This window comes from Rattus norvegicus, chromosome 1 (assembly GCF_036323735.1).
Source record: "Rattus norvegicus strain BN/NHsdMcwi chromosome 1, GRCr8, whole genome shotgun sequence".
Lineage (NCBI taxonomy): Eukaryota > Metazoa > Chordata > Mammalia > Rodentia > Muridae > Rattus > Rattus norvegicus.
The window spans coordinates 154,553,330-154,571,736 of NC_086019.1; the positions used below are offsets into that span (position 1 = coordinate 154,553,330).

At 36.9% G+C, this 18,407-nt stretch overlaps 1 protein-coding gene and 1 pseudogene across 16 annotated transcripts in view; one reads left to right on the top strand and one right to left on the bottom strand.

Annotated features, from left to right (window-relative positions):
• The window catches only part of Dlg2 (discs large MAGUK scaffold protein 2), a 2,051,694-nt gene that overhangs the window by 688,785 nt on the left and 1,344,502 nt on the right, over window positions 1–18,407 (top strand). The window lies entirely within an intron of this gene.
• Window positions 4,652–4,747, bottom strand: LOC120100420 (U2 spliceosomal RNA; annotated as a pseudogene).

Sequence of the window (18,407 nt, forward strand, 5' to 3'; positions counted from 1 at the left end):
CAGTCATACTCTATGGAGCCATAGATGAAAGAACAAATGAAAAGAAAAGTAGCCATTTATGCACGTGAAATAAATTACACATAGTTCTTACAACAATCCTGGCGTGTGACTCTTACTGTTTTTATTTAACATACTATAAAATTGCATCTTAAAAGAGTGAACCCATATTCCCAAAGTCACAGAAAAGACGGCAGTACCAGACTTTCCTGTTGATAACACACTGCTGTCCACAAACATCTCTCTCTCCCTTATTTTTAAAACTAGAGATCCTATAAAAGCATTGATGATACAAAAATATGTAAGGATGACCATTCTCCCTCACAAGGTATTGCGATTGGGTTGATTCAGTAATACTAGAAGAAAAAATGGTATGTCTTTGTGGTAGGGAACGAACTGAAAGAAACTTCAAATACTTCTAGGGAAAGGGTTAACCCAAGCTTGTAAAGGTGATATATTGTAGCAGCATCTCCAAAATCAGAAGAGGTTATTAGTTTTGTGGACTGTTTAAATGATGATTGCTCTCAAGTTTCATGAATCAATGTTATATCGAGCAACCACTCCACTTAAGACTTGACATCCTACATTTGACTTTCTTTTCTACCTGCTATTGTACATGTGAGCCTATATTATTTAATTTCCTCAATAGTGACAGAGAACATTAGTGCTCACTACATAGATAGGCTTTGTTGTAAGATTCATGAGTGCTAACATCGCCAAAACCATCATAAGGATGTACTGAGTCAGCGGTATAGGTCCTCCTTCCTATGCATTGTCCAGCCATGTCTCCAACATGACATGAGCATAGTCCTCTACTTTTTTTTCCTTCTGGGATATGTGTAAGAGTAACGTTCTAAGCCTGGGTGGAAGCTCTTCAGCAATAAAAACCATAATAATCTGTACCAATACAATTATTAACAGTGAATTTTACTCCTGCACTGACAAGAAAGCAGAATGTGCATGGCCTTAGAGATGTCCAGAATTTTTCTCAAGTTATATCCTGGCACTTTTTTCTTGATACAACACAGGGTAAAGGAGAAAGCCGTTTTGAATGGTCAAAATGTCGCTGGTCTAAAATGAGATGCACTGTAAATATAAAATATATACAGGGGTTTTTAAGATGAATGTGGAAAATTTTACCCTGATTACATATTAAACTGACATATTTGAGATATATTGGGTTAAATAGAATAGGACTTGACACTTTTTTATTTATTGTGGCAGATAGAACATTTAAAAATACACACATGACTCACATTTATGATTCTTATATTTTTCTTAAACAATGTTGGTCATAAGGCCAGAAGCTATTCCTTCTTCCAGTGTGTTTAAAGGCATTTGACCTTGATTTTTTTGAGGTGATTTTTATAGTCACCATGGTGAGCTGTCTATCTCTGTACAATTTAAGTCTTGTGGAAGAATGGAAAGACGATGAAACTCTTTTTAATATATAGCTCTAAAATTTTAACTTCATTATTAATTGTTTATATGACTAGATAACCTCCAGTTTCTAGGTCTCAATGGTCAGTTGAGGTCCAGAGAGGCCAATGACATGTCAAGATCACAGCTGTCCAATACTTTATCCAAAGGTATACTGTCTCCTTAATGCATAACCAAGCTGGGTATGTACAGTACATGGAATAAGGAAACAAAAGTATTTGGAAAATGATTGAGAAGAATTGGTATCTACTTTTTACCATAGTTTTCTTATAAGATTCATGAGTGCTAACCTTGCCAAATCCATCATAAGGATGTATTTTTCATAATGTAGACTGAATCAATGATATGCATTGTGTGCATGTGCCTGTGCATGTACATGTGCATGTGTGTGTGCATGTGTGTGTGCAGAACAGCTTCTGATAACTTCAGAGTTACAAACAAACAATGTCAGTGAGGTTGTCTAGAAGAGAGGATGGGGAATCTTCCTTCCTATGCCTACACATTTGGAAACCTTGGTGGTAATAATGAGAGGATCCAGGATCCTCAAAATTGATGGGTAATACAAAAGTAAGCCACAGTTGCTCATACTTTCAAGCCACCATGTAGAATTACAAAATGAACACAAGCTTTTAATTCCAAATGTGCTTTGGTTTTAGTGATGGATAAAGAATTGATAAGCAGTGACATAATGCCTCTTAATTTTAGTTGCCTCAGCCCTGGAAAATGAGTTCAAATAAAAGCTATACCTGTTTCCATGACTCACACACAGCTGATGTCCAAATAATGGAAGCAGTAAATTGGCAAACATCCATTATGTGAACTTAAAAGTCTTCTTGCATCAGTTTTGTGAATGTGTTAGTCACACAGCATTATAGGGCCCATTTCTTCAGCTTAGAATAAAAAGTGTGAGCAGTAAAACAAAATGGAACACACCAGGCCAAGTAACAAAAACCAGGACTTTACTTCTTCAGATTGTTTTCTCTATTTCACATCTACATACATGAGAGAAACCTAATCTGAATAAAGGAAAGTCAGAACACTCACTCTTCCCTTCTTCAAACTGTTGTCCATCTTTGAAGCTAAACTTTGGGTGACAGTAGGTATGGGATTTATAATTAATTTTCTGGGGGAAATGGAGCCATATCTAAATCCCACCTTGAAAAAGCCAGAGAACCAAAAAGAAGACATTTGCACTTTCTAGCACAGACTTCTGAAGTGCCTTTTTAAACCCCAAAGGGACTGCAAAGCTCAATTTATTTTCATGGGAGACTAAGTGCTGACTGAAGATATGGTATTTAAGGCAATCACCATGGAAATGAGATTGTATGAATCATGGCTGCTTAAGGCCTGCTCAGTGTGTCTTGACTGACAAGTCCAACTTTATTTATATAGATAGGGTCCATTTGATGAAGCAAAATTAACATATGACTATGAGAGGTGGTATTTCTTACACTTGAGAGAAATTTATATATTATCTATTATCTGTCATCTATCTATCTATCTATCTATCTATCTATCTGTCATCTATCTATGTATCATTCATCTGTCTATCATCTCTATCTACCTGTCTGCCTATGTATCATATTTGACTTATGGATAGGCTCAGAGAAATGAGATAGTTACATATAATACAGCTATAGTTAAACTATATAGAGAGAGGTCAAGTAATTAAAACAATTGTGGAAGTCAATAGCATAGTTAAACCAAAATTAGGACAAAAAGGTAGTCTGTGAGAGCATTAACAATAAAGATTCAATGAATATTTACTGTAGGTAAACCGATGTGCCTCAGGTTGAGTTCATAGGATAAGCACCTTGACATCAGATATCTATGTGTCTGACAGTCTATACAACATGCTGCAAAATAAAATAGTGTGCTGCTTGTAATTCACTGAAACAGGTATACCAGTATATAATACTTATAGTCCAAGAGAAGTATTCTTAAAATAATATATAATAGGGCAGAGGAGAAATACTTATTTTCAAAGATAACATAAATAAACATCTAAGTTATTTTCTAAGAGGCTAGATTATACATTTGGAAATTCGTGCATCTTAAGTACAAGATGTCAGTGATCTGCACAAGTCCATAGGCCCCTTTGGACCTCAGCTCAGTATGGAGACTTGGAAACTGGACCACAGAGTTCCATGAGCATCAATCACTCATTAAATTCCTTCCATCCTCCGCCCCTCCTTTCCCTCCCTCCCTTCCCTCCCTTTCTTTCTTCCTCCCTTCCTCCCTTCCTTCCTTCCCTCTTCCTTTCTCCTTTTTTCTTTTTCCTTTCTCCTTATAAATGCAAGGGAATGTATTGTGTTCATAGGAGGAGCAAGTCCACAGAATCCATAAAAAGTGTAGATTTATTTGGTTATCTACATAAACTTGCCTTTTTGGGAGAATTAGTACTTCATTAACATTTTACAATGACCTCTTAAAAACGGTTTATTCACCTTGTCTTCAAGAGTAAAGGCTGAATGAAAGAAATAAGTTGAGAAAACAGTTTTGATAGCATTAAAGAAAGATAGAAAATTCATTTCCAGCACAAGAGATATATATTTGAGAAATAGCACAGTCTGATCTTGTTGGAAAAGAAGGTCAGGAACAATAAATTGGGGGCCATGTTATAGATATCATTAAGGTAGGACTTTGGAGTGGATCAGAGCCCCTGTTGTCTCAGCATGAGGACCTGGCATTGAGACCTCAGCAACCAAATACAGGTAAGGGAAAAGCTTGTAAGCATAGCTTTGAGAAAGTCTGAGACTGGAGGATCACAGGGCTTACCAGATTCCCTACTTACCTGTGGGTTCTATGGTTTTGGGAAATAAGGAAAGTGGTAGAGCAGGGTTTCTGATATCATTCTCTGGGCTCTTTACACATAAACATGCACTAGACAGCTCCAAACACCATCACGGCTACCACCCCGACCAACACACTAACACACAGTCTTAAAATACCTATAAAAATGAACAATGTTATTCCAGTATTGGTTTACTTCCTGCATTTCTCAACTATGTTGCACACTCTAGAGGCCTACCTCGCTGTGCTTTTCCTTCTCCATTCATCAATAAGTATCATATCATGCTGTTAGAAAATAAACTCTCACTTATTTGTGAATGAATTTTTCACATATTAAACATACTAGTGATTTTTGTTTATTACCTGTTATAATTTTTTTAATTAAGACATTGACTTTAGTTTTCACTAGCTCTGTATTTTAATATGTTAGAATTTAAATTTTCAATAGATTAGGACTGTTTTTACTCAAACACATTTGATACTACACTTGATCTTAGCCAAAAGGCCAAGAAGCGATCACATTTGAAATTATAATTATAACTATGACCAAGGAAGAGGACATTCCTTAACTTCACTTTGGTTTTAATTGTAGGACTACAGGGACTTTCAAATGTCTGTGAAATGAACATCGTGCTGTGTCTTTGAAAACCGTATGACTCTAATTCTATTAAGCTTGTGGACTATAAGACTTACAAAGAATAAAAGGATTCCTATGACTGAATGCCTCAGATCTTAATAGGGCTTTCTGGTGTGTGTGTGCATAACTTTACAGATGAGATATATTTTCCATTAGACTAGAAGCTCTGACCATGCTTGGTGGTATTGGAGAATATTGAAATGCACCCTGAAGGAAGAGTAGGAGGGAGAGAATTTCTGTCATAAGACATTGTACTAGTAAAGGATGCTAGCTACATTTTGGAAGTAGAAAATACACGCTGTGCTTACTATGTCCAGGGCAGGAGAAGCATAAAGTTGATGGGACATAGTTTAGAGTGGCATGGTGAAATTTAGTGCACTCTCAGTCAAGTGTTTCAGAGTTTGCCCTATTGGCAATCTTTGTACCTGTAATGACTATCTGACATTTTCTGAAGACTTTAGCTAGGGGACTATTTTATTTCTAGCACTATCAATTTCGGAGGGAAGTTGAAAGATAATCCAATAGTGGGTCAAGACACAGAGAAGAGACATAGAAAGTTTTTCTAGTTATGAAACAAGGTAAAAAGACTCAGACTATGGAAACAGCTTAGAAAAAAAAAGAAGGAAGTCCACTGAAACCAATGCAGGACTCAATCACATACAGAAACAGAGATGTAAGGATTTGATTATTCTCAGTTTGGGCAACTGAGTACTTGTCGACTATTGACTTCTAGAGAATGTTAGAAGGTAGCAGATTGGAAGAAGAGAGCATAAAATTTGTGCATGCTGAGAGTCTCCATTGAATGCCCTGAGAGCTTTAGACAGCTGAGTGTTCAGACCTACAGCTCCCAGGTGAGCACTAAGCTGAAAATAGAGATCCGAGCATCATCACATTGTAGATGGTGGGTGAATTCACAGGTGTGGATAATATTTCCCAGGGAGACTGTAAAGAAGGAAGAGAAAAAGTTATGGAAGGGGTCCTTGGGGACACCAGCATTGTAAGGCAAAGTCCTGCTGTGAAGACAAGACCTAGTGTCTGAAAGCACATTGTACATGTCAGTGTGTTTCCAAATGTAAAGACTGTTGTTAGCATCAAAATTCTTCTTAATAGTATGAATTTCTATAAGCAGATAGAAGTAAGTGCCACCCCATCAGGCAGTGAAGCATGCAGATTATTTATTTAGGAAAAAATAAATAAGGTAAAAGAAGCCATTACAAAGATCTAACAGGAGCCAGATTCTTAGTTTTGCTTGCTCCAGTGTAGCCATGGGTTTGCCATCTGGGAATCTGTAGTAACGGTAAGCAAGTATGTTACCACTGAGTCATCCTGCATGGAGTGCTAGAGAAACAAGGCCTGGGTCCAGATTCCATTCAAGAATTTTATAAAACTGCCTTCGAGGAAAACTCAAGAGATTTTCTTGAAACAGATTGGCTTAATATTCAAGCATGGCCTTTGCTCAAAGTTGCAATATTAAAGCTATTTATATGAAGGCTATGGGAAAAACAAAATAGCCTGTTACCACCTATATGTCCATTACGAAAATATATTTTATACTTCTCTGTTTTGCATTTAGTGTTACCAACTTCTACCTTCCTTTGAATCTTAATATGTAGCTAAGGATTTGCATATTTGGTAAGCTACATGCTAGTGAAGAGACAGATGTGGAATTTAAATTCACATCCAAACATAGTTTGTGTTCCAACTTTGATATTTGTTGTTATAGAACATAATTTTCATGACCTTCGGAAACTTGACTTTACTTAACATTGATTCTTTGTGAATTTCACATCATGTTCCCTAAAATCCGACTTATCTTCTCCTCTCCTTCTATTTGCCCTCTACACTTACAACCCTCCCCCAAACTGCCAACAGAAAACCATCTCATTGTGGAAGCTGTGTTGTCACTGTGTCCCGCAGTCTACCCTCTATCCACACTGCTTCTCTTGCAAATGTTCATTGTAATGACTCCTTGATCTGGTACAAGACCTTTAGATTCTGATACTCGATTGATACTGGACCTTTACTGGGACTTCTCTTGGCTATCCTGTTGTTGCCCTGTCATGGAGATCCTGAAGTGTTGGGTCTTGGACTCTTGAAGTTTGGACAAGACACTTCACACGCTCTAGCAGTTCACTGAATGGGTAGGTGTTGGCATATTCCAATTCAAAGTCCTGCATCTGGGCCTGAGAGGTACCTGAGCTGGTCAGCCTACTGGCTCTCCCTGTTCCATGCCCTCCATGTCAGCTCCCCAGTAACCCCTACTACCAGGGCCAACACTACCCTGCTGGCCAGGCTAGGTTCAGGGCACTTTCTCCTGAGTGTTGCAGCTGGTGAGGGACATGGCTAGTTCTTCCACTCTCATGATCCCAGGGCCAGCTTTCCTGCCTGCCATAGATATTGTGGGACAAGGAAGGGGAGGAAGGCGTCTCTCCCTTGACTGTGCCACCACCCAGCAGACAACAGGCAGGGCTGGCTCTCTCACACTCATGGCCTTGGGCCAGATCATCTACAAACCCCCGACCCAGGGATATGTCTACTGTGCTGTCTGGGGAAAATGCAGGGCCTGCTCTATTCCCTAGTGCTGCATCAGGACAGGAATAAGAATAGCTCTCCTGTTCTCATGACCTCGGGGCTAGATCTCCTGCCTGATGTAGATGGCAAGTGGGGAAGGATGATCTCTCCCATGCTCATCATGTTCATGCCCTCTACCTGCCATCTGGCTCATCTCTACTGTGCTGCCCAGATGAAGTTCAAGGCCTGCTCTCCTGAGTGCTGAAACAGGTGAGGAGCAGGGCAGCTCTCCTGTTCTGATGAGCTCAGGGCCAGCATGGCTGCCTCACATAGATGGCAAGAGGCAAGAGGGGTATTATGGGAGACATTGCGGGGCCAGCTCTCCCATGTTCATGTTCTTGGAGCCAGGTTACCCACACACTTTCCATCAGTTCTCCTGCTCTCATGATCTCAGGGCCGACACCAACTCTCCCAGGATGCTTAGGTGAGGGTTGGTGAGCATTCTACACAGCCCTCAGATATCAGTATGATCTGGGGCAGAAGCCCAGACAAAGGCTGTTCATTTGGCCTTCAGTGGTAATAGACCCCTGCTGCTGCAGAGGCACAGATTCTAAAATAGTCCCCCAATGACCTCACAAGCCAGGATACTCAGAGGCCAAAAGAGGGCAGTGTAGTATACTGGAGTAAAAGTCTGTGAGCTGCCAGATAGGGGTGGTAGGAACTGAACTCATGTTCTTTGCAAGAGTAGTATATACTACTACCAGCTCCATTTTAAAGGATGCTACAATAAACCCTAGGAAAACCTGCTGTTGAATATATATATATATATATATACACACAATCTTTTGTTTGCTTCTAGATAGAGCTCCACTCTGTAGCCTTGGCTGACCTGGAACTCACTATGTAGCTTAGGCTAGTCTCAAACCTTTGGCAATCCCCATTCGTCTGCCACCCAAGGGCTGGGATGACAGACATAAATCATCACATGTGGCTTGAACTCAACTAACCTACATAGATAAGAAGCATGATAAGCAATATAAGGTAAATGCCCAAGAAATAAATTCTCATTTTCAGTTGCACAAACTGTTTTTAAGCATGTGAAAAGTAAATTTAATATGTAAATTCATTTAGTTTTTCACTTAGTGGCCCAGTTATGCGTGATCACAATGTTGCTACTTATTATGAAAATAACCAGATTTAATGTCATATCTATAATGCTATATTATAATTTATGTTTTATTTCTTAATGACTAAATTTTATGATGAAAATAAATCTGTTAAGTGGTGTGATTTTTCAAATTTTTAAATATACATAAGACATGCTCCTTTTATAGAACATATTTTTCTTAATACTTTTTTATTCCCCCAGAACAGTACAATTATTGAGATGACAGAGACATTTTTATGTCCTCTAGTATTCCCAGTGCCTGCCAGAAGGCTTAGCACATAATTAGCTCCAGAAGATTGCAGGTTGAATTATTGTCTTTCTTGCTTAATTTATTAGCAGTTGAATTGAATGTTTTTGATATTTGGATTAGGTTTTACATGAAATAATATGGTTTTAACATTTATGCCTGTGTCCCTTATCAGTAAGAAAATTCAAAGAGGACAACTTTGGGATATGCTACTTGTCAGAGTAAAGAGCTTGCTCTATATTATTGTTTCTGACAAAATATGCAGAGATCATACATTAAATTTAACAATCTAGAAAGTTGGTAGGACCATTTTCTGCTGTCAGTCGTTAAAGGAGACCAAAGGTCAAGGGTGATGTTCTTAATGGTGTAAGGTGCTCTCTCCTCGCTTAGAAATAATCCCCCAAAGAGGTAAGACATCGTCACTCAATGCTCCATTGACTCTTTCAGTATTCCAGGGTACCAGTTCACCGAAGCTGCAATTTACCTAGAAGTACCCCAGCGATTTCACTCAGTTATTGCATCTTCCAGATGGGCCTATGACTTCCCAGAGAGCATTTACTATAAGAAAAATCTGGTCCAGTGTAATTTTCCCAAGGTGATACTTGATGGAAACAGCTAGTGCTTGGCTTTACCTGGTAGCACACTTGGGCATTTGTTAATGTTAATGCACCCATACACAGTAAAGATGCTCTCCGTTTCTCTCGAGTGTTTTTAGAGGAATTACTATACATAATAAGATAATTTTATTTATTTCTATAATGGTGTATTGATTTACATGACGTGTAAGTAGTTAAGTGTACCTACAATTTTCTTCAGCAGGAGAAGGTGCTGGAAGTGGTGGAAGAGGGGTTATTAAAAATAATTACATTTATTTTTGAAGACTACCAATATTTGCTCTGCAGCATTAGAGCCCCAGTAATTGCTAGATCTAAGTGATATTAGCAACATTTTTAGCCCTTTATCTTTTAATTTAGTCACGTGGGCCAGGGAGGAGGCAACAGTGTTGAACTAACTGTGGCGGTGAGTCAGATTAAACATTTTCTACACAATTAGAATTTCCTTAGGTCAACCAAGCAAATCAAGCATTGCTTTCATGCAGCCTGTCTCAGATTTATCATAATTACCAGACAGGGTAGTCCTGGAGAATCCTACACCTGCATTTTAATAGGTTTCCTAGGTTTTGATTTATTCACAGGTCAGAGGGACACCAATTTTGTTCATTTAATTCTCTTTCCAAAATGACAGATTATTTAGTGGTCTCTTTTTACTTAATCATTTGCCACTGCGTCTTAAACATTGTTACTCAGTCATTCATAGAATGTCTAAGACTTCCCGCCATGAATGTAAAAGTAAATGAAATTCAGTCTCAGCTCTCAAGGAATTTGGTAGTTGAGTAGAGGCAGACAAGACTGTGAATGGATAATTAATGTGTAGTGTACTAATCACTATAATAAAGGCATAAGTAAAATGCTACATAGATACAGAAGAACAAATGACTAGAGTCTTTCTGTGTCTTCCAGAAGGACTGTAGAAGAAGTGGAAATCTAGCGGGCGATGGAGGACACAGCAAGAGGGTTTTCAGGAGACTAGGCAGGTAGGGAGAAGGAAAGCATTCTAGAAAGAATATTGTTAGAACACAGTGAGGGAGGGACTTGAGTGAATGTAGGATTGGGAGCCACAAAAAGAGGTTCCAGGAAAAGATAATAAACTGTAACAGGTTCTCTGGAAAGGGCAAGTGGGATGCTGAGAAAAAGATTCTGAATTTGGTATTTAGGAGAATTCTAATGGTGAGCTGCATACGCTAGAGTGAAAGGGGAGGTTGGGATAGTAGCTGAGGCAGAAATATAGTTTATCAATGGCTTTGAGTAATTTCCTTGAGACTGAGGAAATATATGAGGAGAATATAATCACCATGGTGCTTCAAATCAGAAAGTTACTTTTACTGAATAAATTCTTGAACTATTTCAGATGATTAGATATTTGTTTACCTTTCCTCTCTAAATTCTACATTTGACTTCTACAAATTTGGCAGAATTAACAGTTATCAGTGGAGAGCATATTTTCATTTTATGTAGTACCATATGATATCCTAGGAACTGGAAGTTCAAGTCTGTAACTTAACATTTACCTTGCGCATTGAACTTTGAATACAGTAATAAATAATAAGAGAGATCATTCTTCAAAATTACCTGCTACTATGTCTGATGTTGATGCAGTTGAGACAAGGGGATTTGGAAGCATGTTACCTTTATATAAGTTTTTCAGTATTCTTCCAATAATTATGATTAGTATGAACAGCAGTTTTGATCTGCATTACCTCTGAACCAAGTCATTCAGGACTTTTTAAAACAAGCAGATACCCAATATGTTTAAGTTCTTTTAAATGCCTTTTACTATCATAAATTGTCAACGTTTGTTTTCTAAAACCTCAATCTAGGAAAACATTTACATTTTTAATTCCAAGAAAATTTCTCAGGTGAATAGGAGAGAGGCATGGAAACATCTTATTTCTAGACCTATTAATTTAATGACTACCAAATAATATTGTTACTTAATGAGTACTAAATTAATAGAACATATTTAACCTTTTTGCTTGTAATGTCTTTATTTGTAATTGCAAAATCTCCAAACAGCACAAATGACTACACGTGCATTTTTACTTATTAAAGAGTGAAACCGTATGCAGTGCTGAAAATGAATAAATTGAGACTAGAAAATAAGCTCAATGTTAATTCTAAAATGATATTAAGATAAGAATGAAGTTTATAGTGCGAGACTGAAGTGGAGAAGGATCACAAAGCATCATTTACTAATATACACATTATAAGGACAAGGAGAAGAGAAAACTAACACAAAATGTGATTTATCTGTGTGACCTGATTGGGATGGATATATTAATACAGAAGATTCGTGCTAATGACATATTCTTAAGCTAGTTGGTTAACACCTGGAAACTCACTTCTAACACATACTTTATAAAAATTGTCAGGCATGAGACAGATCTGTAATCTCAGCATTTGGGAGAAAGGTAGGAAGAGTAGATGTTGAAGGGCCATCCTTGGCTACATAGCAATTCCAAGGCCAGGCTAGGCTATGTTTGAGATTTTTTTTTGTCTTACAAAACCAAACTAAACCATACAAAACCAATACACATTGACATAAAACTTTCAGTGTTGTCTCATCTAAGATGAGAACTCAACAGGTAACATGATCTGTCATGAAGACTTTTGTCCCTTGTTACAGTTACCCAATGGATACTGTTTATGAGTCACGACTCCTTTCAATAGAGCTTTGTTAAGTTGTATTGCTATTTGCAATGTCAATGTCACAGAATAACACACAAGAAACTTGAGGATAAAATTTGCAGCATTTAAGCCTCTAGATCTCAAAGAATATCTAACTGTTTGCAAACATCTGGGGGGTTGACAGTATTTATCTTTATCTTCTTGTTTGGCACACTCTTGGTAAACCTATGCTGTCTGCAGGACCCTTGTCTATTTTGGATAATAATTTGTGCCTGGGATACATATATTAGATACCTTGCCTTTCTTCAGAATTCAATTTAAAATCTATAAAATGTATACAGAAAGTGGTGGCTTAAACAATTTGGGGAGCTAGTATTTTACATTTTTAATATTGTGCTTTATGAAAATGTCACTAAAGCTGACTTTCAAGTCTTTTGTTTTCTGTGTTCAGAGCAAATTTATTAATAAAGCAGTTAATGAGTAACAATTTAGCAGCTATGATGTATCCACAACTATATTCCAATATTTATAATACTTGTGTTTGTTCCAAGTTGACTAAATGACAGATGCATTACCAAGTACTAGCATGTTGTACAGGGTTATTTTTATAAGGTTTGGCTTCTCGGGTTTTGTAAGAACATGCCATTCGTTCCTCCTTCTCAGCTAATCACCATAGTGCATATTTCTACTTTTAAATTGGCATAAACTCTACAAATATTTGCTTCATTCTATGACCCCACAGCATCAATACTCAATAACTATTAAAATTCTGGCTTCAGGAAACAGTAATTTTGGAAGAATGATTTAATACATTGGAGAGCTCCTCTTAAATGTCAAAAAATATGCTTTTAGTTCATTACTAGGACACTACCTTGAACTCTAGTCTCCTGTGATGTCATTACATTTATTATAGAGAAAGCAATGCTATGGAACCCATGCTGCTTCCTCACTCATGTTACCTGAACCCATAGAGGAGAGAATTTTGTAGCTAAATAGTTAAATTGTTTGTCTTCTTGCTTTGGTTCCTTTCTGCATCTTTGCTAAATTTATTTTATTTCTTACTTTAGAGATTATAATACAAGTACACCATTTCTCCATTTCCTACTTCCTATACACTTCCTTGCTCTCTTTCAAATTTATGTTCTTTTTTATCATTGTTATTACATATATATATACACATATGATATATATTTCTAAATATAACCTTCAGTATGTTATAATGTTTCTTGTATGTATGATTTATGATTTCAGAGATGACTTTTTGATATTAAATAATCAATTGCTGTGCTTTTCCTAGGAGGAAGATTATTTCCCCTGCTCCCAGCATTTCCCAGGTGCCTATAGTTCTCTGTGTAGGATTGAAGACCCGTGCCTTTTTTCTCAGTACACTTGAGCATGCCTATTATTGTTGTCCTTGTTTAGCTTAAGATTTGAGAGTCTTGCTTTGAGACTCTGTGTATATAGCACTACTAAGAGACACAGTCTCAGAGTAAATGAACTCCCCAATCTTCAGACTCTTACAGTCTTTCCATTCCTTAACTAAAATGATCCCTCAGCCTTAGGTGTCAGAATGACCCAGATCATTGTTTGGGCCTTTTTCTGTTATCACCTACAATTCTGTTTGTTACCCTCTGGTATGTGTCTAATACCTAACCACTGCTTTCTTCTGTGGTTCTCCTACATCTTTATTTCCATTGTCTCCTTTTTACAACCTTATGAAATGGTTTTAAACCTTTGTTATTATGTTTTTAAAGTACTTTCCAACATGAAGCAAATCAGAAAACAAAGGAAAGAAGCCATAATTCATAACAATTTTGCATTTCAATGTTGACTTAGTTTTTTTTAGATGAGAATGTTTAAAAGTTTACATGATGGTATACAACTGTAGATGGTGGAGTTAGAACTCAATACTGTATGTTCTTCCTGACCTTAAAGCCTCTTTCTACATACTAACCTCCTTCCTGTGAGGATGCACGGTTTTTCAGAGTTTCCATCATCGGAGGAATGTAAGAACAAGTCAGGCAGTTTGACATGAAGAACGCTCTGCCTGTCAAGGATAGCAACAGAACTGAACAATATAGATAAGACACAAGGCTCAAATGCTCCAGAAATCCTGAATTAAGTGGTAGACATAATCTAGAGGCGAGAGACTAGTCTCATTGATCCTCCAAAACTAAGCCTTCACCTCTATCTCAGGAGGCACATTGAAAATCATCTTGTATGACTGATGTCATATAGAGCCTAATTAATAATTAGAGCCTATATTAATACAGCCTAATAATAGAGCCTAATTAATACAGGCCTAATTTGGAGTCATGGCTCACCATGTGATGGCTAATTCCCTCTTCAAAGACATACCTACTTCAGAACTCTATACTACTCAGTTTTCCCCAGGGTCACTAATGTGAAGGATCAACAAAGGATGTGAAGCTACATCCTTGCAAGCTGTTTAGTAGACAAAACCCTTAAGTGGATATTCCACCAAGAGGGACAACCAGAAGTTTGTACAGATGTGCTACATTTGGGTATTGCTAAGTTAAATACTATGCTGTGGGTCTGCACAAAGCATTTGCGGCTGAGAATTTTAGGGAGTCAGGGTTAGGTGTTGGAGATGAGAAATGGGGGCTGGGTCAGGGATGGCAGGAGGGGATAATTGAGAGAAAATTATGTCAAAACTACAAGGTTACACTTTTGTCCTTGTAAAACGGTCTCTGTAAAAACAGAATAATTATCAAAATTAAAGAATAATTAAAGCCAAAGTTTTGTTGATAACCTTGGATGTACTTGGAGTTCAGAGGATAGTATAGGGCAGAGGAGAACAGACCAGAAGGCTTTACCCAAGAGGCCAGACTCAAGAGCCTTTGAGTGATAGGACAGTTTAATCAGATAAGAAGAAAGGCATTATGTACAGATTTAGAGAACCCAAATGACATTAAATCAACTGAGACTGTTTTTAATAAACCTTGAAGATGTCTCCTTTCATAGCATTCTAAACATGTCTCAGATTATTCTAAAATTCCTTATCTCTTTGACTTATATACTATCCAAATAGGTTGTAAATATTCTGAAACTTAAATGGTTTCTCTTTTTGCTTTTCCTTTCCTAAATGTGCCTAGGATAATGTTCTGACATAACAGTTTCCAATAAATGGTTATTAGTAAACTATATTTTCTATATTATTCATCCTTGCAGTATTGTAGTAAAATAACTGAGACAATTAGCATGTAAGAGAAGAAATTAATTTGGGCCCATTATGGAAATTTCAGTCCAAGGTTAACTGATGCCATAGTTGTGGATATCTGATAATGGCAGTGTGTTATGTTGGGAACACCTGGTGGAACAGACTATGTATAGCATGAACTACATCATTTCTCGGCCTTTTGGCTAAGATCAAGTATAGAATAGCATGAACCACTAAGCAAAGATAGTGAAGAAGAAGCTGAGGTCCCATAATCTTCGTAGAAGTTGTAATCACAGTGCCCTAGGCTCCACTGTCTGAAGGTTCAACTACTTCCCAATAATACTAAATAGGGACTCAGGCTTTAGTGCAAAAATCTTGAAAAAAACATGTGCAGCTCTCACCACATGCCTAGTTAAGGGTTCAAAGCTCATAATGTCCAATATGTGTGTATGTATTGACCACTAATACATCTTGTAAAGTAATAATTACCATAGTGTGCACTTATAGTTATTGTGTTCCACAAAGATCCTTCATATTTTGGGAGTTCAAAGCAATTCCAAACCCATATTTAAAATACTTTAAAGTCCTTAAAGTACATAAAAAATGAAACAGAATTCATTATCAATATATTTTATTTTTCTCTTTTAACAGCCTTTGCTTCAAATTTTGAAGCTTTCTCAGTTACATCACAGTCTTTTCAGAGTCATAGCCACAATAAAAATACTATAGGAAGAATGGACCTGAGTCCCTAAGCCAAGACGGATGTTGCCTTCCCACTCTTCCTTTCAAACTTTAGTCTATAGAGACTCATGTTTCCCATTCAGACCTATTGACATTCAAACATATGGAGGAACATTTAGAGTTATACACACTGATGAGAAGATCTATAAAAAATAGATGTATAGTTAGAATCCAGAAATAAGACAACTTTGGACAGCAGATATATAACTCACTATTGGAGGAATGGTATATAAGAGTCAGTGGGGCTTACTTCCTTGATTTTGCAAGCTCTTTCTTTGCTTCTTAGAAAGGAGTTTCCCACTGAGGCTTTCTAAAGCTTTGGTCAGAAACAAGGCTCTCTCGAGCACAGAGTTGTTGTATTTCATCCTAAGGACTTTTAAAATCCCAGTAAAGTGCTAAGGGATAAGAGAAATGGTAGAGTTAGAATGTTGACTCTAGTCTGTGTGAGTTCAGAATATCTGAGTATCATATGAGTAGTTTGTGGAGAACTGGAAACTCTACTTCAGCTCGGTTTCTCTTTCTATTCCTCCACTTTTAGGATATGAAGAACAGTGGTAGAATGTCAATTCCTGGAAAGAAAGGATAAACAGAAAAAGCATTAGTTGTTGAATTTATTTGGAATCAGAAATACAATAGGCAGTGGCATCATGAAAAAAAGAAGGGTTATCTCTATAACCTTAAAGGGCCAATTTTATTATAAAATATTCTATAAGAACATATCAGTATAAAACAGCAAAAGTTATTCAAACATAAGATATAGATAAATTAGGAAATATATATTTATATTTAAAACATAGCATTCCATTCATCATTCCATTTATTTATTGATTCAATGAATTTTAGTAACTTTCATGATGAGCCAGACACTAGAAATATAAGTAGAAAATAACAGCTTCTTTACATCATTGTGGGGTAAAATTATTATTACCAACATCTCTTGACTATAAAGAATGATATTTAAAAGGATGGGCTTGGTGGCTAAACGTAACCTTAGACATGGGAGGAGAGGACAGGATGACCATTCATGACTAGTTTGATGGACATAAAAATCTTTCTCAAAACAAAACAAGTGAAAGACCAAAACAAAAACCAAAGAATGATGCTGCATTGAATTATTATACCATGGATATAACCCTAAGAATTTTTTAATTTGGCATGACAATTTTCAAATATAACACAGCGGGAGATGACTTGGTTCTTGATCATTACTTAAGTGATTATCAAATATCCTCTACTATCAGTTGACTTTCATGTGCTACAGCCAAACAATTTACATTTAAATCCATCTTTCATCGTCTGCCCTCAGTGGGAAAGGAAAGGATGCACCTACTGTGGCAGAGTCTTGTTACACCAGAATTGGGGGGTGGGTATGGGGAAGGGGCTCTCAGAAAAGAAGGAGAGTGGGATAGGGAAGATCTCAATGAGGACGGACCAGGATGGAGGCACCTTTAGAAATATAAATAAATGATAATGCATGTTTATATATTTGTCATATATTCTCTACTGTCATATATATGAATTATCCTCAAGGGGAAAATTCATCTTTCATTAGCCTTGGCAATGGACGAATAATTGGTAGCATTCAGTAATGATCACCATCATAAATAAATGTAGAACATGAAGTCACTTAGTAGTTATATTTTAAGGTGTCATTAAATGATACTGAAAATGATACTTCAGTAAAAATCATATTTATTAAACTACACAAATATAACAATAGATAATTTCAAAATACATGGCAAAATGTATATTAATATGACTTAAGAATTATTGCAGTAAATGATGCTTCTTATTTCTTTAACCTCTAGTCTTAATATTAATATATTCTGAAACTTCAGAGGGCAAGGACCCACATTGCCTTAAATCTATATTCACAAAGTCTATATATTTAGCATGAGCTAGAAAAATAGAAATTGTCTCTGAATGACAATTAAATGAGTACATTGTGGTGGTTTCATTAAGAATGGTCCCAAGGACTCTTGTGTTTGAATGCTTGGTTCATAGGAAGTGGCACTATTAGGAGGTGTGACCATGTTGAAGGAAGTCTGTCACTGTCGGGTAGGGCTTTGAGGTCTCATTTATGCTCATGTGTGTTCAGTGGCATACAGTCTCCCTCTGCTGCATGAGGATCAAGATGTAGACCCTCTCAGCTCCTTCTCCATAACCATGACAGAGTACACATTGCTGTGTTTCCTATCATGACCATAATATACTAAACCTCTGAAATCGTAAGCCAGGCCCAATTAAAATTTTTCCTTTATAGTAGTTACCTTGGTCATGGCGTCTCTTCACAGCAATAAATCCTAATCAAGACACATACAATTTTGCTCCGAACTACTTTCAAGCTTCAAAACATGAAATCTGCTCATACAATTCTCCTTAGATAGAGATCATCCCTGCTCTGTCTTTGTCTTTATAGCTATGCTTTCATACTGCTATTAAACATG